This window comes from Felis catus, chromosome A2, assembly GCF_018350175.1.
Source record: "Felis catus isolate Fca126 chromosome A2, F.catus_Fca126_mat1.0, whole genome shotgun sequence".
NCBI classification, from domain to species: Eukaryota; Metazoa; Chordata; class Mammalia; order Carnivora; family Felidae; genus Felis; species Felis catus.
The window spans coordinates 53,839,068-53,859,967 of NC_058369.1; the positions used below are offsets into that span (position 1 = coordinate 53,839,068).

Sequence of the window (20,900 nt, forward strand, 5' to 3'; positions counted from 1 at the left end):
AAAACCAAGTCAGCTCATGTCCCTCCTCAGCTAAACACCCTCCCAGGATCCCCACCTCATTCAGGATGAAACTCAAATTCTTGGGGCACTTGGGTGACTCAGTCAGTTAAGTGCCCGACTCTTGATCTAGGCTCAGGTCATGATCTCACTGTTTGTGGGATTGAGCCCTGTGTTGGACTCTGTGCTGATAGGGCAGAGTCGGCTTGGGATTCTCTCTTTCCCATTCTCTCTGCCCCTCCCCCACTCTATCGCAGTCTCTTGCTCTCTCAAAATAAACAAATAAACTTAAAAAACAAAAAACAACTCAAGTACTTACACAGCCCTCCACCATCTGGGACCCACCTCTTGCTCTCTCTGACTTTAATTTCAATGACCTCTCTCACTCTGCCCAGCTACACTAAACTGTGCCCCAAACGCTCCAGTTAGGTTCCACCCTCAGGGCCTTTGCACTGGCTGTTCCCTCTTCCTCAAATGCTTTTTCCTAGCTCCTTTCCTCACTTCTTCAGGTATCTACTCAAATGTCACCTTCTGCAAGAGGTCTTCCCTGACTACCTTGTACAAAGTGGTGACTGCCACCACCACCTTTCCCGGTCATCCTGCTTTATTGTTCACCATGTGACATACTGTATGTTTTTTATTGTGCATATTTCCTCATTATGTATTGTTTGCTCCAGGACCTAGAACAGTGTCTGACACATACTAGGTGCTCAATAAATTTTGTTGAATGATTGTGTGACCTGAAAGGGAAGCCCAAGAAGCATTGTAAGGGTATTCCAGGCAGAGGGAACCATGTGTGCAAAGGCTTGGAGGTAAGAGGCATTGCTTGTGTTGAGGATCTGTGAATCATTCAGTATAGTAGGAGAGTAGGGGATGCTGGGGGTGGGAGAAGGGAAAGTGAGAGGCAGGGACTCGGAAGCCAGACCAAGGAGGCTAGATATTATCCTGAGAGCAACGGGGAGTCACATAAGAGGGACATGATCAAATCTATATTTTAGACAACAATTTGTCTGTCATGTTATGGATTGGTGAGGCTGTGAGGGGCAGGCATCCAGGCGAGCATGAGCCATGGCAGGAGAGATAAGGACTAGGGACAGTGGTCATTGCACTGTCCCAAACAGTAGTCACCAGCCATGTGTGGCTATGGAGCCCTTGAAATGTAGCTGGTCAGAATTGAGATGTGCTGTAAGTGTAAAATACACACCAGATTTCCAAGACTTGCTATGAAACACAAGAATATATAAGAGTTCACTAATAATTTTTGTATTGGTTACTTGTTAAAAAGATATTATTTTGGATACCCTAGGTGAAATAAAATATGGGAAAATTAGTTTTACCTGCTTCTTTTTGCTATTTTTAATGTAGTTATTGGAAAATTTAAACATTTTTGTGGGTACATAGATCTCACAATCTATTCCTGCTGGACAGCCCTGATTTAGAAGGTAGAACAGACAGGGATTGGTTGGTGGACTGTGGGGATGAGGGAGACCCTCAGTTCAATTACAGGTCTCTCCCTTCCAGCTGCTCCTTTCTGATGAGACCGTGGTCTAGAGGCAGAAAGAACGGGCTACAGAGGAGAGCAGTTAGAGTAAGTTCTCATCTCGACATAAGCACACACACAAAATTCCTGTCTTTACAGTAAGAACTATCCAGAAATGAGACAGGTCAGCAGAACAGGCAATGAGTCCTCTGTCCCTGGAGGTAGATAAGAAGAAAATTGAAAACCACCATTACACAGAGGAAAGGAAGTTGAGCTGATTAGTTATTTTCAAAACATGGTCCCTGGACCAGCAGATTCAGCATCGCCTGAAAACCTTTTAGTAATGCAAATACTCGGGTCCCATCTTAGTCCTACTGAATGAGCAACTCTGGAGGTGGGACCCACAATTTGTATTTAACAAGCCCTCAAGGTGCTTCTGATACCTGTTCAAGTTTAAGAATCACTGGACTACAGGAGCTCCTGGTGGCTCAGTCAGTTGAGCATCCTACTTTGGCTCAGGTCATGATCTCAAGGTTCCCGGGTTCAAGCCCCATGTCAGGCTGTGTGCTGACAGCTCAGAGCCTGGAGCCTGCTTTGGATTCTGTCCACCCCTCTCTCTGCCCCTCCCCTACTTGTCCTCTGTCTCTCGAAAATGAATAAATGTTAAAAACAAATTTTTTTTTAAAAAGAATTACTGGGGAAAAAAAAGAATTACTGGGCTATAGAATACTTCATGTCATTTAAAGGTTTCAATGAGTGGCACATAGTAGGTGCTCAAAAAAAAAACAAAAACATCTTCACCTTCTGTTTGTTTCCTAATCCCAGGTGAAGGTACTTCCCCTCTCGGGGCAAATGAAGACTTTACTTCCTGCAGCACCTGGTTGTATGTGAACTTGACACAGGATAGAGGCACAGCCTCAGGGCATTTCCTATCTCTTGGACATGGGCAGATTGCCAGGACTGCGACAGAGCTACCAGAGGTTTAAGGGAGGCTCCAGCTCAGCTCCCTCCTTAGGTGACCTCACTATCCTGTTGGGGGGGGGGGTGTGGAGAGGGGTCGTGATTCATGAGAGAACCTCCCACTATCCTGTGGGCACAGCTGATGGCCCCAGGGAAGCCAGGTCAGCAGATGAGCGTGGCATCCGGCTTCCCTGCATTCCAGAACTGCCAGCTGGGGGCCCGCCTGATTCAGCAAGCACGTGCACTCTGGAGGCAACAGACAGTGTGTGGCTACGGTCTCCACATCCATATAAATGGGGAGATGGCAGTCCCTATCCACCGTGACACTATTTGTATACAATGCTTGGAGCAGTGTCTGCATACAGTCAGCCCTCAATACCCCTTGGCATTCTTGTGATGAGGCCACCGGGATCTCTCAGGCAGGTGGGAACTACCCAGGGACTTCTTGGATTTGAGAATTATGCCCTGCAGGTGTAGGGGGGAAAGAATGTGTACCTACTATGAACACCCAGGAGTCTGGTTCTCTATGTGAATTTTTGCTTAATCACCAAATGGACGTATGTGAGGACAGGGCTTGTCTTTTTTTTTTTTTTTTTTAATGTTTATTTACTTATTTATCAATGTCTTTATTTTTAATGTTTTTCATTTTTGAGAGACAGAGTGCGAACAGGGGTGGGGAAGAGAGAAAGGGAGACACAGAATCCGAAGCAGGTTCCAGGCTCTGAGCTGTCAGCACAGAGCCCAAGGTGGGGCCCAAACCTAGGAACCGCGAGATCAAGACCTGAGCCAAAGTCAGACGCTTAACCGACTGAGCCACCCATGAGCCCCAAATATTTATTTATTTATTTATTTTGAGAGAGAGAGAGAGAGAAAGAGAGAGCACAAGCAGGGGACAGGCAGAGAGAGAAGGAAATAGAGAATCACAAGCAGGCTCCACACTCAGCGAGAAGCCCTGCGTGGCACTTGATCCCACGTCTGCGAGATCACAACTTCGGCCAAAACCAAGAGTCAAACACTTAACCAACTGAACTACCCAGGTGTCCTGAGGGCAGAGCCTGTCTTAATCACCTTGAGACATTTGTTAAATGGACCCTCTAAATCAGGAGGCGTTGTCCCCATTTCATGGACGAGAACATTGAGGGTCAGAGGGCTGAAATGATTTCCAAATCACATAACTAACTGGGAAGCGGCTGGGTCAGGATTCGAAGCCAGGTTACCCTGAACTGAAAGCTGGGATTTTTCTACTCCTCCATGTAGAACCCCCAACCTAAGCTCCTGGTTGAGAAGTCCCTGAGCATGTCATTGAAATCCATCTTTGAGGAGTTAGCCTCTGGCCTAGACTAGAATCTTTGCAACTCCATACTCTCTCTTTCTGAGGACTCTTAAAGCTTTGAGTCAGCAGTGCAGGGTAAAGATCCAGGAGTGTCTTTGATATGAAACAGATCTGTTATTTACTAACTCTGTGACTTTGGGGGAGGGCAGTCTCAGTTTCCCCATTTGTAGAATGGGGATGATAATATATTTTTCTAAGAAACCAATTGCAAATAGACATCTTTGACACAATCTGGGAAGTGTGAATGTGGATTCAATATTAGATTATTTAAGGTCTACTGTTATTGTTTGTTAGGTTGATGATAGCACATCAGTTATGTAAAAACAACGTGATCTGTTGGTGATGCACAGTGAAGTGATTACTAGTGCTACGACACTGTGTCTTAAAGGTGTGCTTTAAAGCAGTTCAGCAAGGGGGACAATGTGGGAGCAGGAGACAGGAATCACAATTGGCTAAAGTCGGTAAGAGCAGAAGCTGGGTGATTTGTAGGTGGGAGTTCATCATACAATCATTTCTACTTCTGTGTATGTTTGAAGTTTCCATAACAGAAGTTCTTAAGAATGCAGCGTGTCACTGGACCCACATTCCCCAGCATCTGAGAGGTGGTCCTGTTCTTCAGTAGCATCTGGACTGTGGCTTCCATGTCTTTGTTGAAAGCCGGTATGGAAGCATTTAGCAATGGGACACCAGGAGACTCCTAGCAGGAAACACTAGCCACAAACTGTGAACTGTGCTGGTGTTGTCTGACCTGCAAGTCCAGTCGTGTTCTGTAGAAGGGGCTTGACAATCTCTGTAAATAGGGAAGTGTGAGTTGTTAACTTTCATGACAAATAGAGTGGAAAGAAGAGATGGGGGAAGGGAGAAAGGAAGGGAGGAAAGGAGAGAAGGAAGGAAAAAAAGAAAGAATAAATGGAGGGAGGGAAGAAGGGAGGAAGGAAGGAAGCTTTGGAGAGCATCTTGAGATCTAAGACCAAGTGTTTGGAAATAGCTCATCTCTGCTGGAGCAGACAGGGCCTTCAGCCAGGGAATTCTCCTAAGAACTCTGGGTGGGAAGTGACTCTCCTTCAAGTGCTGTCTGGACTGAGCTCAAGCCCAGATGTCACAGGACACATCTGTCCATGGGCATCAAGGGCAGGCCCAGGACACCCACTGATGAAGCCTGCGGATGTTCAGATGCAAGTCTGTGTGTCTGGAATGGCACCCAGTTGTCTGCCTGGAGGACGCACCCCCTCCTCAAGGCCTGACTCACGCATCCCACCTCTCTCCCCTGTATTCCCATAGTCCTTCCCTCAGCCATCACACATCAGTGTATGTCTCCCCGGTAGGTGTGATGATAATAAAACAGCAACAACTAACAGCTACCATTCACTGCAGGCTTGCCGTGTGCCGGGTATTCTGCCAAAAGCTTTACCTCCTGAGGTAGGTGTCATTATTTCCATTTTACAGATGTTGAACTGAGACTCAGAGAGATTGAGTCACTTGTCCAAGCTCACACAGCTAGAGGGTACCCAGACTTAGCTCTATTTTCCCACAAAGTAGTTGTTCTAAGCTGCAGCTCTATTCAGCTTGCCTCTATATCCTCCTGTGCCTTGCAAATGGCCTGGCTCATTGGTAAAGGCTTGAAGGGACACTCACTTAAATCCTTGGCTTCCCTCCAAGGCTGGGGGTATGCCACCCTTTCCCAGCACCCTGCCTGCCTCATTCACTCCTCAAATTTGTTACAGAACAAGAGTTCAACTTTGTTTGCTTCAAGCCACAAACATCTTTCTCCATCTCAGAAAAAAGTGTAGTCTTATAAATAGCCCAAAGCTGAGAGCTGGGAGGTCTCCAGTTATGGAGTTCTGGCTCCAGCTGTGTGACTTTAGCCAAATTGCTTAATTTCTCTGGGCCTCATCTTCTTCATAGGTCAAATGGAGAAATCACCTACCACAGGAAAAAGTGTCTGAGAGTGCTCAATGAGTGTTTCTTTTTAGTTCTGAGGTAGAAAGTGAAAGAATTTATCCAGGCACCTCTGAGGTGGTCTGGGATCTCACAACATGGAGTACTGGGAGATGGGCAGACAGCCCTGCTGAGATCCAGGCAAAAGTGGGACCTAGGGGGAGGAGCCTGTCCTCCCTGGGACCAAGTGAAGTAACCTCTGGGCCAGAGGGGTGTGTCTGGAGAAGAGAAATTGGTTCCGCTGCCTGGGCCTTCTCCTTGGGCAACACCTTAAGCCCTGACCACGGACCAGTATGAGTGAGGAGGAAGATTTGTTGACAAAACCCATCTTCAGACATCTATTGGGCACCTACTGGTGGAAAGTTCAAGAATGAACCAGTTCTGACTCCCATTGTAGATTAATAGCTGGGCACATGATTACCAGAATAAAGATTACATTTTCCGAGTGCTCTAATACCTATGTGTGGCCAGCCAATAGATTGTAAGAGAAAGTTCTATTCCAACTGGAATGTGGAGGTGATGGCAAGAGTCAGAGTAGCAGTATTTGACCATGAGGCAATACTGGAAAGGTTAGCTATGAGAGCAGACATGTAAATAACAACAATATAAACCAGAAAACAAAGAACCATGTCTTCGAAGTGCGGAAAGAAAGTAACTATCAACTTCATATTCTAAATCCACCTAAATATTTAAGAGCAAAGGCTTAATAAAGACATTGGCAGACAAAGAGTGAGTACATTTACCATTCCCAGATTTTTTCTGGGGAAAAAAAAAAAAAAAAAAACTTTCATGATTTCCTAGATCAAGAAAAAAGAAATAGGGGCTCAGTTGGTTAAGTGTACGACTTCAGCTCAGGTCATGATCTCACATCTCATGAGTTCGAGCCCCACCTCAGGCTTTGTGCTGACAGCTAGAGCCTGGAGCCTGCTTCAGATTCTGTGTCTCCCTCTCTCTCTGCCCCTCTCCCTCTCCCTCTCCCACTCATGCTCTGTCTCTTCCTCTCCTTCAAAAATAAACAAACATTAAAAAAAATTTTTTTAATAGAAAAAAGAAATTGAACACAAAAGGAAGAAAAGAATTGAAGGAATTATTAGTAAAGAGAATTGGTAAACAGGGATAAATCTAAGTGTTCTCTGAAATAATACATAACTTGAGATGTATAAATACAAGGTAGAATTCAAATTTATGATGAACAATAATACACAGCAGCCTGGATATATTGGAGTTAAGGTATTGTAAGATACTTGTATTATCCAGGAGGTGAGTAGAGGTATTAACTTATAAATTAAATTTGGATTTTGGTAAATCAAGTTTGTCTGTTAAAATGTTAAAGATAATCCCTAATTATCTTGATATCATTAATTTGTCTTTAGATGTTAAAGATAATCCCTAAACTAATAAACTAGAGGGGCGCCTTGGTGACTCAGTCACCTGGGTTGCAATGACCATGCAGAGCCTGGTTGGTATTCTCCCTCTCTCTTTGCCCCTCCCCACTCACACTCTCTGTCTCTCTCAAAATAAAAATAAATAAACTTAAAAAAATAAACTAATAAAATAGAATGTACAACTTCCATCAAAGGGAAAAGACGGGAGGGATAAAGAAAATTCAACCTATCCAATAACAAGCAGGAAATAGCAAAGAAAAGGCAGGGTAAATTGCACAAAATATAAGTGAGAATAAAAGTAAGCCAACCATGTCAGTAATCATAATGAATATAAATGGACCAGTTTTGCCACCTGACCAAATTGGACTTTAAGAAATTCAATGTAGGTGGGGCGCCTGGGTGGCTCAGTCGGTTAGGCAGCCGACTTTGGCTCAGGTCATGATTTCACAGTCTGTGAGTTCGAGCCCCGCGTCGGGCTCTGTGCTGACAGCTCAGAGCCTGGAGTCTGTTTCAGATTCTGTGTCTTCCTCTCTCTGACCCTTCCCTGTTCGTGCTCGGTCTCTCTCTGTCTCAAAAATAAATAAACGTTAAAAAAAAAAAAAAAAGAAATTCAATGTAGGCATCTCAAAGTACTATAGGAGAGGTGGATTTTTAAAAACTTTATTTTGATACAAATTATAGACTCATAGGAAGCAGGAAAAATAATACAGAGTCCCACATACCCTTCACCCAGGCTTTCCCAATGGTGACACCTTATATAAATGTAATACAAGAGCAACCAGGAAACTGACATTGGTACACCACCATTAACTAGCCTACACACCTTATTCTGTTTTCATAATTTTTTACATGTGTGCAGTTGTGTGCATGGTTTCTATGCATTTTAGTCCATGTATACAATCATGTAACTACCACCAAATCAATATACGGAGCTTTATACCACCACAAATAAACTACCTTGTACTACTCCTTTTATTTGTAAACTTGTTACTGAATGATGCTCAGGCACTTGGGTCACCATTTGGAAAAATATAAAATTAGATCCATATCTCCCACCATATAGAATACCAAAAGTCATAGCTGAGATCTGCTTACCTCGAACAAAAGCCACTAGAATCATAAACTGATAGGAATCCTGAGATGGTAATTTTTAAAAGTTTCCAGAGGCTGAGTATGCATTAGCATGAGAGTGAAAAACTCCTGGGGGTCACAGTCTTAAGGAGAGCCCCATACTTTCATGAGTTTTACCTCCAGGAACTTCACCAAATTCCCAGAATGAAGGGCCAAGAGACATCTCCTCCCAGTTCTGACAGGGGAGGCAAAGAGTAACCATAGTGAAATATACCCAGAGTATTCTCCCAAACAAAGCCCTGCTCTAGAGGGAAAAAGGCTTTTACCAATCCTTATCCCATCTGGGAGAAGGACACTGTTCTCACTGCAGCTCCCACTAGCCTTTCTGCATCAACTTAAGTGGAGGAATTAAGCTAAGAAACATGCACAAGAGTCACAGACCAGGGACACAGATGCATGGAAATACTGACATTTAATCATAAGATTATAAACCGCTTCTCCTCTTCCACCCCTTCCCACACCACAACAGGGCTCTAGAATAATAATAGATTAAGGTGGAAAGAGCTGCAAGATGCGGATTCTCTCTGAGGAGGAGAATCCAGGGAAGCCCAAAGTCAACAGGGAAGATGAAAACAAAGATGCTAGAAGAATGCGAACCCTCTAGCAGCTATATGTACAGGAAGCACTAGGCACAGCCCAGCTCCTAGCCAGATTACCATAAATAGTCACACTAGAGGGTTATTTACCCCAGTTCCTATTTACTAAAACAGCATGCCTGACTTCCCACAAAATACAATAAAATAAAATAAAATAAACCACAAGGCATGCTAAAGGATGAGAAAAAAAGTTTGAAGAGACAAAACAAGCATCAGGACCAGATGCAGATATGACACAGATATTGGAAATGTCAGACAGAGTATTATAGTAACTGTGATTGGGGTGCCTGGGTGGCTCAGTCGGTTTAGCATCTGACTTTGGCTCAGGTCATGATCTCATGGTTCGTGGGTTCCAGCCCCGCATCAGGCTTGGCTGACAGCTCGGAGCCTGGAGTCTGCTTCAGATTCTTTGTCTCCCTCTCTCTCTGCCCCTTCCCCACTCACTTCTCTCTCTCTCTCAAAAATAAATAAACATTAAAAAAATAAAATAAAATAACTGTGATTAATATGTTAAGGGCTCTAATGGAAAATGTAGACGACATGTAAAAGCAGGTGGGCAATGTAAGCAGAGAGATGGAAACTTCAAGAATGAATCAAAAGGAGGGGCACCTGGGTGGCTCAGTCGGTTAAGCAGCTGACTTCGGCTCAGGTCATGATCTCGCGGTCCGTGAGTTCGAGCCCCGCGTCGGGCTCTGTGCTGACAGCTCAGAGCCTGGAGCCTGTTGCAGATTCTGTGTCTCCCTCTCTCTGACCCTCCCCTGTTCATGCTCTGTCTCTCCCTGTCTCAAAAATAAATAAAAAAAAACGTTAAAAAAATAAAAAAAAAGAATGAATCAAAAGGAAATGCTAAAAATAAAAAACACTATGATAGAAATGAAGAATGGCTTTGATGGGCTCATTAGTAGACTGGATGTGGCCGAGGAAACAATCCATGAAGATGTCAGTTCTCCCCAGTTTGATCTATTGGTTCAACATAATCTAATAAAAATCCTGGCAAGCTATATTATAGACATCAACAAACTTGATTCTGGGGCTCAGATCAACAAACTGATTCTGATCCTGGTTAAGCATCCAAATCTTGATTTTGGCCCAGAGCATGATCTCAGGGTTCATGACATCAAGCCCCGCATCAGAATCTGTGCTGACAGCATGGAGCCTGCTTGCGATTCTCTCTCTCCCTCTCTCTCTGCCCCTCCCCTGCTCCCTCACCCGTGCACATGCACACACATGTGTGTTCTCTCTCTCTCTCTCTCTCTCTCTCAAAATAAATAAACATTAAAACAAACAAACTGATTCTAACTTTTATATGGAAAGGCAGAAGACCTCAAATAGCCAGTGCAATACTGAAGAACAACAAAGTCGGAAGACTGATACTATACAACCTCGACACTTGCTATAAGGCTACAGTAGTCAAGAGAGTATGGTATTGGTGAAAGTACACACAGATAGAACAATGGAACAGAATAGAGAGCCTAGAAATAGACCCACATACGTATAGTCAACTGTTCTTTGACAAAGGAGCAAAGGCAATTCCGTGGAGGAAGGATAGTTTTTTCAACAAATGGCATTGGAACAATAGTATGCCCACATGCAAAAAACAAACCTAGGCAGAGACCTTGTACCTTTCACAACAATTAACCCCAAATTAGTCAGAGACTTACATACAAAACATGAAAGTATAAAACATCTAAAAGAAAATATTGGGGGAAATCAATATGAGCGTGAGTTTGGTAAAGAGTTATTAGATATGATACCAAAAGAATAATCTATGAAAGTGGGACTTATTACTTTATTAAAAGTAAAACTCTCTGCAAGAGACACTGTTAAGAGAATGACAATATAAGCCACACACTGGGAGTAAATAATTGCAAATTACTTTTCTGGTAAAGGACTTGTATCCAAAAATAGACACATTTAAGACTCCTAAAACTCAGCAATAAGAACACACCTCACTGAAGAAGATACAGAGATAGCAAATAAGCATATAAAAAATGCTCACCATTATTGTCATAAGGAAATTGCAAATTGGAACAACAATGAGATACTACAAGGCACCTATCAAAATGGCCAAAAACACCAAAAACCAAAAAACCCAAAACTGAACCACCAAACACTAGTGAGACTATGGAGCAACAGAAATTCTCATTTATTTTTGGTGGGAATGGAAAGTGGTTCAGGCACTTTGGAAGACAGTTTGGCAATCTCCTATAAAGATATAGATAGCTTACAGCACATGATCCAGCAATCCCACTCCTAGCTATCTATGCAGCTGACCTGAAAACTCATGTCCACCCAAAAACCTGCATGTGAATGTTTATAGCAGCTTTACTGATAATCACTAAAAACTGGAGGCAACCAAGATGTCCTTTGACAGGTGAATGGACAAAAAAAACTACAGTACATCCGTGCAATGGGATATTATTCAGCATTAAAAAGAACTGAGCTATCAAGCCACAAAAGACATGAAGGAATCTTAAATGCATGTTGTTAAGTAAAAAAAAAGCCAATCTGAAGAGGCTACATGCTGTATACTTCCAACTATATGACACTCTGGAAAAGGCCAGACTATAAATACCGTAAAAACGATCAGTGGTTGCCAGGGGAACCAGGAGAATGAAGAGGAGTAATTAGATTAAGCACAGAGGATTTTTTTAGGATGATGAAGCTATTCTATATGAGAATGAGTACTTGATACTATTTCTTAAAACTCAGAACTTTTATAGCGCAAAGAGTGAATCTTAGTATATTCAAATTTTATAAAACCATTCAGGAGTTGTCAGGGGATTCCAGGATGGAACACAGAATGTGACAAAGCAATTGAACTGTATTACAAATGTATGCAACCACTTCACTGAATAGAGTGGGGGAAAAGAGTGTTGATATAAATCCTTCAGAAATGAATGGAAGGTGCAAAACCAAAGGCAAAAGAAGATATACATAGTAGTATACTATACTTGATCAAATTGTTTCCCATGGGGATACAGGTTAACGAATCTGCTATTGCTATACATATACACTGGAACTGAACAACTAGGTAATGAGTGGCTGATGGTGAAAGCCAGGTTTCTCATTGTTGGAGTAGGATGTTACAATTAATTAAAGGAAGGAGGCTAGGGGCACCTGGGTGGCTCAGTTGGTTAAGTGTCCAACTCTTGGTTTCAGCTCAAGTCATGATTTCATGGTTGTCAGTTCGAGCCCTGCATTGGGCTCTGCGCTGATAGCATGGAGCCTGCTTGGGATTCTGTCTCCCTCTCTCTTTCTCTGCCTCTCCCCTGCTTGCTCTCTCTCTCTCTCTCAAAAACAAACATTTTTAAAAAATAAAAGAAGGAGGCTAGAATAATCCATGAGGTAATGGATAAGAATTGGAAATAATGGGGTACCTGGGTGGCACAGATGGTTAAGCACCTGACTCTTAATTTTGGCTAAGGTTATGATCTCATGGTTCATAAGATTGAGCCCTGCATTGGGCTCTGTGCTGACGATGTGGAGCCTGCTTGGGATTCTCTCTCCCTCTCTCTCCCCCCCTCCCTCACTCTCTCTCTGTTTCTCTCTCAAATCAATAAACAAACATTAAAAAAAGAGTTGAAAAAAAAACAGTTGGACATTAGCACAAACTCATGTTTAGCTTAACAGAGCTAGAAATGGTTACATAAATAAATTTTATAGGTATTTCGATGAGTAGGTCCTTGCTGCTCCTTGCTTTGTCAGCTGAGAGGGCCTACAACCAATGACACCCCAGTAGCAAAAAGTACATCCAGCACCCGAATCTTCATTTCTAATACCATTCTCCAATAAAAGAAATCAGGACTCTTTAGAGAAATGGCTGACATTGGACTGGGTCAGGAAATAAACAGGATGAGTCTGAAGCACCTTGTAGTACCAGAAAATAAGGAAGTGCTCAAACATGCACGCACACACACACACACACACACACACACACACACACTGATCAAGGTATGTCAAAAGGATACAAGAACCAACTGAAACTGCTCCCAATGGCCAAAGCTGAAATAATTTGAGCAAAAAAATTAAAGTAGTACCACATTATAACCCAAAGTATAAAATAAATATCCATGGGTCCACATTGATATAAATAAAATGATTGAGTACATACTTAAATGGGAGAGAACAAACAAATATCTAGCACAAAAGAATTTAAAGTAGTATATGCAGATATTCTGCCCTCAAGAAGCATAACACCCCCTCGCCCCTAAAATGTAGGTTGTGCTTAGTGACTTTCTTCCAAAGAGCACAGATGGAAAGTGGAAAGAGAGGGGAAAAAAGAGTCACTTTACAGTTTGAGAAGCTTGTGAAACACTATCTCAAGACAGGTGATCAAGGTCAACATTAATGGAGATAATTCACACTGATAGTATGGAGTATTGATAGTTGATGTGATGTGATGAGAATGGCGCTTTACCTCTGTGCTCTTCCTCCCAAAAACACATTACCCCAATCTAACCACCAAAAACATCAGACACATCTCAGTTGAAAGTCATTCTACAATATACCCAAATAGTACTCCTTAAAACTGTCAAGGTCATCCAAAATAAGGAAAATCTGAGAAACTGTCATAACCAAGAGAAGCCTAAGGAACCATGCATGTGGTATCCTAGAGCAGAAAAAAAAAAAGACATCAGGTTAAAAACTAAGAAGATCTGAGTACAGTATGATGTTTAATTAATAATTTATTGGTAGGGGAGGAGCCAAGATGGCAGAACAGCATGGAAGTTTTTTTTGCATCTTGCATCCATGAAATATAGCCAAATCAACACTAAACCATCCTGCACACCTAGAAAACTGATTTGAGGATTGACACAACAACCTGTACAACCTGAACCACAGAACTCAGCAGGTTGGTGGCGCAAAAAGGTGAACTGGGGGAGAGAGAAGCCACAGAGGGCAGGGAGCTGTTTTTGCTTGTGGAGAGTGGACGGATACAGGGAGGGGGGAAGTACAGGAAAAGCACCCCCCTAAAAGCAGCTGGAGAGAAAGTGGAAAAGTAGAAACAGCTGCAGGGACTGAACTAAAAGTGGAGAAATGAGAAAGGAGAGGGTTTAAATTCCATTAAGACTCTATAAACAGAGGGAGTGCAGAGTCTGAAACTCCGCAGCTTTATACCTGGTGGTGCTCTGGTGGGAAAGGCAAATCCTCAGGAGCAGAGTGAAGTCTGGGGGGCCACACGGCAGAGGCAGTTTCCCTGCTGGAAGGACATTAGGTAGAGGCAGTGCGCCCCCAACAGGCAAAGGTGCCAGGAGACCCCGGAGTACAACCACATTCGTCGGTGCTGGAACAAGGTCGTCAAGGCTGATGCCTGGCGCCAGATGTGTGTTGTGATTTTCCATAATCCCTGAAACGCTGCTGCCACCCGATCATGTGAACTTTTTCTGGGGCAGGCTGGCACCCAGCTGCAGCCTCTGGGAATCGGTAGCAGCACGGTCCCACGAACATTCCTGGGTGCAACTGGCACCTGGCCATTGCTTGGTGAGACCCTTCTGCAGAGGGTCTCAGCAGGTCAAAGCTGCAGTCCCTCTGAAGTGAGGGGTTGGGAAACACAGCTGTATCTGAGATAAAACTCAGGAGGGAGGTGCCGCCTGGCAACCTGACAGCTTGGTCAAGGACAGTGTAAAAGCAGGGAGTGAACGGAAGCCAGAGACGAAGGATGGGTGCACAATTGCTAATCAGGGAGAGCAGAGTTCCGATGCTAGAGACTGAATAGCCGGGGATGCCATTTGCACCCCTTCCGCACATCCACAAACACACCTACAAACACCACAACAATCCACCCCAGTAAGCTAAGCAGCGCCATCTAGTGGAGAGAGGAGCTGTTACACTAAGTCCTGCAGAACTGGGCCAACCTCACTCTTCACAAATACCACAAGTCTCTCCACCTGCTTAGTTTCCGGACTATAAAGTGCTTCATAGTTTGACTTCTAGGGGAAAACAATGTAATTTCAATCATATTTCAGTCTGTTCGCTGGTCTGTCTATTCAATTTTCTTTTGTTTTCTTTTTGTTTCTTCTCTTTTTCTTGAATACAGAAAGAGAAAAAATTTATTTTTATTTTCAATTTTTATTAAAGATATTTTTCTTTAATTTTTTCTACTACATTTTTTACTTTTTTGTAAATTTTTCAAATTCTATTTTCAAATTATTTTCAAAATCATTTAATTTTATTCTATTTCATTGTATTCATTTTAAAAATTTTCAAACATTTTCCTTTTCTCTCTCTCTTTTTTTTATTTTTATTTTTTCCCCTTTTTTCCTCTAATCTATCAAGCTCCTTTCTACACCCAGACCAAAACACACCTAGGATCTAGCATCATTTATTTGATTTGTGTGTGTGTGTGTGTGTGTGTGTGTGTGTGTGTGTGTGTGTTGTTTTTAGTTTTTTATTTTAATTTTTTTACCTTGTTAATTCCTTTTCTTCCTTCAAAATGACAAAATGAAGGAATTCACTCCAAAAGAAAGAGCAGGAAGAAACTACAGCCAGGGACTTAATTAACAGAGATACATGCAAGAAGTCTGAACCAGAATTTAGAATCATTATAATAAGAATACTAGCTGGGGTCAAAAATAGATTAGAATCCCTTTACGCAGAGATAAAAGAAGTAAAATCTAATCAGGATGAAATAAAAAATGTTATAACCGAGCTGCAATCTAAAATGGATGCCACGGCAGCAAGGATGAAGTAGAGAAGTGAATCAGTGATACAGAGGACAAACTTATGGAGAATAATGAAGCAGAAAAAAAGAGGGAGACTAAGGCAAAAGAGCACGATTTAAGAAATATAGAAATCCGTGACTTATTAAAAAGGAACATCAGAACCATAGGGGTTCCAGAAGATGAAGAGAGAGAAAAATGGGTAGAAGGGGTATATGAGCAAATCATAGCAGAAAACTTTCTTAACCTGGGGAAAGACACAGACATAAAAATCCACAAAGCATGGAGGACTCCCATTAGATTCAACAAAAATCAACCATCAACAAGGCATATCAAAGTCAAATTCACAAAATACTCAGGCAAGGAAAGAATCATGAAAGCAGTAAGGGAAAAAAGTCCTTAACCGACAAGGGAAGACAGATGAGGCTTGCAGCAGACCTACCCACAGAAACTTGGCAGGCCAGAAAGGAGTGGCAGGATATATTCAATGTACTGAATCAGAAAAATATGCAGCCAAGAATTCTTTATCCAGAAAGGCTGTCACTCAAAATAGAAGGAGAGATTAAAAGTTTTCCAGAAAAACAAAAATTAAAGGAGTTTGTGACCACTAAACCAGCCCCGCAAGAAATTTTAAGGTGGGCTTCCTGAGGGGAGAAAAGACGAAAAAAAAAAAAAGACCAAAAGCAACAAAGACTAGAAAGGACCAGCAAACACCACCAGAAACTCTAACTCTACAAGAAACATAATGGCAATAAATTCTTATCTTTCAGTACTCATTCTAAATGTCAATGGACAAAATGCTCCAGTCAAAAGACATAGATGGATGTCTTCTGTCCAACAGAATGGATAAGAAAACAAAATCCATCTATATGCTGTTTAAAAGAGACCCACTTTAGACCTAAAGCCACCTTCAGATTGAAAGTAAAGGGATGGAGAACCATCTATCATACTAATGGTCGACAAAAAAAAGCTGGAGTAGCCATACTTATATCAGACAATCTAGACTTTAAAATAAAGACCGTAACAAGAGATGAAGAAGGGCATTATATCATAATTAATGGGTCTATCCATCAAGAAGACCTAACAATTATAAATATTTATGCTCCAAATGTGAAACACCCAAATATATAAATCAATTAATCACAAACATAAACTCGATAATAATACCATAATAGTAGGGGACTTCGACACCCCAACTACAGCAATGAACAGATCATCTAAACAGAAAATCAACAAGGAAACAATGGTTTTGAATGACACAGGACCAGATGGCCTTAACAGATATATTCGGAACATTTCATCCTAAAGCAGCAGAATATATATTCTTCTCCAGTGCACATGGAACGTTGTCCAGAACAGATCACATACTAGGACACAAATCAGCCCTCAACAAGTACAAAGAGATCAAGATCATACCGTGGATATTTTCAGATCACAACGCTATGAAACTTGAAATCAACCACAAGAAAAAATGTGGAAAGGTAACAAATACCTGGAGATTAAAGAACATCCTACTAAAGAAAGAATGGGCTAACCAAGAAGTTAAAGAGGAAATTAAAAAGTACATGGAAGCCAATGAAAATGATAACACCACAACCCAAAATCTCTGGGATGCAGCAAAGGCGGTCATAAAAGGAAAGTATATAGCAATCCAGGCCTTCCTAAAGAAGCAAGAAAGGTCTCAGATACACTACCTAACCTTACACCTTAACGAGCTGGAAAAAGAACAGCAAATAAAACCCCAAACCAGCATAAGATGGGAAATAATAAAGATTAGAGCAGAAATCAATGCTATTGAAACCGAAAAAAACAGAACACATCAATGAAACCAAAAGCTGGTTCTCTGAAAGAATTAACAAAATTGATAAACCACTAGCCAGTTTGATCAAGAAGAAAAAGGAAAGGACCCAAATAAATAAAGTCAAGAATGAAAGAGGAGAGATCAGAACCAACACAGCAGAAATAAAAACAGCAGTAAGAAAATATTATGAGCAATTATACACCAATAAAATGGTCAATCTGGAATAAATGGACAAATTCCTAGAAACATATAAACTACCAAAACTGAAACAGGAAGAAACAGAAAATTTGAACAGACCCATAACGAGTAATGAAATCAAATTGCTAATAAAAAATCTCCCCCCAAAAAAGAGCCCAGGGCCAGATGGCTTTCCAGGAGGATTCTACCAAACATTTAAGGAAGAGTTAACACCTATTCTCTTGAAACTGTTCCCAAAAATAGAAATGGAAGGAAAACTTCCAAACTCTTTCTATGAAGAGTTACCTTGATTCCAAAGACCCCACTAAAAAGGAGAACTATAGACCAATTTCACTGCTGAACATGGATGCAAAAATTCTCAACAAGATATTAGCCAACTGGATCCAACCATACATTAAAAAAATTATTCACCATGATCAAGTGGGATTTATACCTGGGATGCAGGGCTGGTTCAATATCTGCAAAACAATCAATGTGATTCATCACATCAATAAAAGAAAGGACAAGAACCACATGATCCTCTCAATAGATGCAGAGAAAACATTTGACAAAATACCACATCCTTTCTTGATAAAAACCCTCAAGAAAGTAGGGATAGAAGGATCATACCTCAAGATTATAAAAGCCATATATGAAAGACCCAATGCTGATATCATCCTCTTTGGGGAAAAACAGAGCTTTTCCCCCAAGGTCAGGAACATGACAGGGATGTCCACTCTCGCCACTGTTATTCAACATAGTACTGGAAGTCTCAGCCTCAGCAATCAGACAACACAAAGGAATAAAAGGCATCCAAATCGTCCAGGAGGAGGTCAAACTTTCACTCTTCACAGATGGCATGATACGCTATATGTGTATCATTGGGAAAACCCAGAAGATTCCACAAAAAAACTGCTAGAACTGATCCATGAATTCAGCAAAGTGGCAGGATATAAAATCAATGCACAGAAATCAATTGCATTCCTATACACCAACAATGAAGCAACAGAAAGAGAAATCAAGGAATCGATCCCATTTACAATTGCAAATACCTAGGAATAAATCTAACCAATGAGGTGAAAAATCTATACACTGAAAACTATAGAAAGCTTATGAAAGAAATTGAAGAAGGCACACACACACACAAAAGGAAAAATATTCCATGCTCCTGGATAGGAAGAACAAATATTGTTAAAATGTCAATACTACCCAAAGCAATCTACATATTCAATGCAATCCCTACCAAAATAACACCAGCATTCTTCACAGAGCTAGAACAAACAATCCTAAAATTTGTATGGAACCGAAAAGACCCTGAATAGCCAAAGCAATCTTGAAAAAGAAAACCAAAGCAGGAGGCATCACAATCCTGGACTTCAAGCTATATTACCAAGCTATAATCATCAAGACAGTATGGTACTGGCACAAAAACAGACACTCAGATCAATGGAACAGAATCGAGAACCCAGAAACAGACCCACAAACATATGGCCAACTAATCGTTGGCAAAGCAGGAAAAAATATCAAATGGAATAAAGACAGTCTCTTCTGCAAATGGTGCTGGGAAAACTGGACAGCGACATGCAGAAGAATGAACCTGGACCACTTTCTTACACCATACACAAAAAGAAACTCTAAATGGTGAAACACCTAAATGTAAGATAGGCAGCCATCAAAATCCTCAAGGAGAAAGCAGGAAAACACCTCTTTGACCTCAGCCTCAGCAACTTCCTATTCAACACGTTTCCAGAGGCAAGGGAAACAAAAGCAAAAATGAACTATTGGGACCTCATCAGAATAAAAAGCTTCTGCACAGCAAAGGAAACAATCAGCAAAACTAAAAGGCAACCGACGTAATGGGAGAAGATATTTGCAAATGACACATCAGATAAAGGGTTAGTATCCAAAATCTATAAAGACTTTATCAAGCTCAACACCCATAAAACAAATGACCCAGTGAAGAAATGGGCAAAAGACATGATTAGACACTTCTCCAAAGAAGACAACCAGATGGCCGATCGGCACATGAAAAAATGTTCAACACCACTCATCATCAGGGAAATACAAATCAAAACCACAATGAGATACCACCTCACACCTGTAAGAATGGCTAATGTTAACAACTCAGGCAACAACAGATGTTGGCAAGGATGCAGAGAAAGAGGATCTCTTTTGCACTGCTGGTGGGAATGCAAACGGGGGCAGCCACTCTGGAAAACAGTATGGGGGGTTCCTCAAAAAATTAAAAGTAGAACTACCCTACGACCCAGCAACTGCACTACCAGGTATTTTTCCAAGAGATACAGGTGTGCTGTTTCAAAGGGGCACATGCACCCCCATGTTTATAGCAGCACTATCAATAATAGCCAAAGTATGGAAAGAGCCCAAATGTCCATCGATGGATGAATGGATAAAGAAGATGTGGTATATACACAATGGAGTATTATTCAGCAATCAAAAAGAATGAAATCTTGCCATTTGTAACTACGTGGATGGAACTGGAGGGTATTATGCCAAGCAAAATTAGAGAAAAGACAAATATCATATGACTTCACTCATATGAGGACTTTAAGATACAAAACAGATGAACATAAGGGAAGGGAAGCAAAAGTAACATAAAAACAGGGAGGGGGACCAAACATAAGAGGCTCCTAAATATGGAGAACAAATAGAAGGTTACTGGAGGGGTTGTGGGAAGGGGGATGGGCTAAATGGGTAAGGGGAATTAAAGAATCTACTCCTGAAATCACTGTTGCACTATATGCTACCTAACTTGGATGTAAATTAAAAAATAAAAAAATAAAAAGAACATAGGAGCTGATCTGAAGGAGCTCCCAATGGGAAGACCTAGAAAAATTTGAGCAACAAAATAAATAATAATAGTACTAGATTATAACCCAAAATATAAAATGAATTTACATTTGACCATGGATATGAATAAATAACTGGAAAAAAATAAATGAAGGAAAAATCTCTTCCTTTCAGAAGAATTTCAATTAATAAACGTTGAAGGAAAGAGAAATAGAAAACTGCCATTTGGCAGCAATAATAGTAACAGAAAGATCCACCAGTGGATACTAAAATTAGTGGGTGAAAGTGTGCAAAGAAACAGGATATTTGCATAGTGTCAAATGATCTCCTCCAAGATATTTATTAAGTACAATGTGCAAAATTTTCTAATTTATTAAGATTTATAAAAACTTAAATGTAAATTTACAAAATTATAAACTTATTAATTACAAAGAGAAACAGAGTGGGGCACCTGGGTTGCTCAGTTGGTTAAACCTCAGACACTTGATTTCGGCTCAGGTCCTGATTTAATGATTTGTGAAATTGAGCCCTGTGTCCTGCTATGAGCTGACAGCACAAAGCCTGCCTGGGATTCTCTCTCTCTCTCTCTCTCTCTCTCTCTCTCTCTCTCTCTCTCTCTCTCTTTCTTT

General features: G+C 41.3%; 1 protein-coding gene across 5 annotated transcripts in view; it reads right to left on the bottom strand.

Moving 5' to 3' along the window:
• Positions 1-20,900, bottom strand: part of TMEM40 (transmembrane protein 40) — a 66,625-nt gene that overhangs the window by 39,875 nt on the left and 5,850 nt on the right. The gene's annotated exons all lie outside the window — the stretch shown is intronic.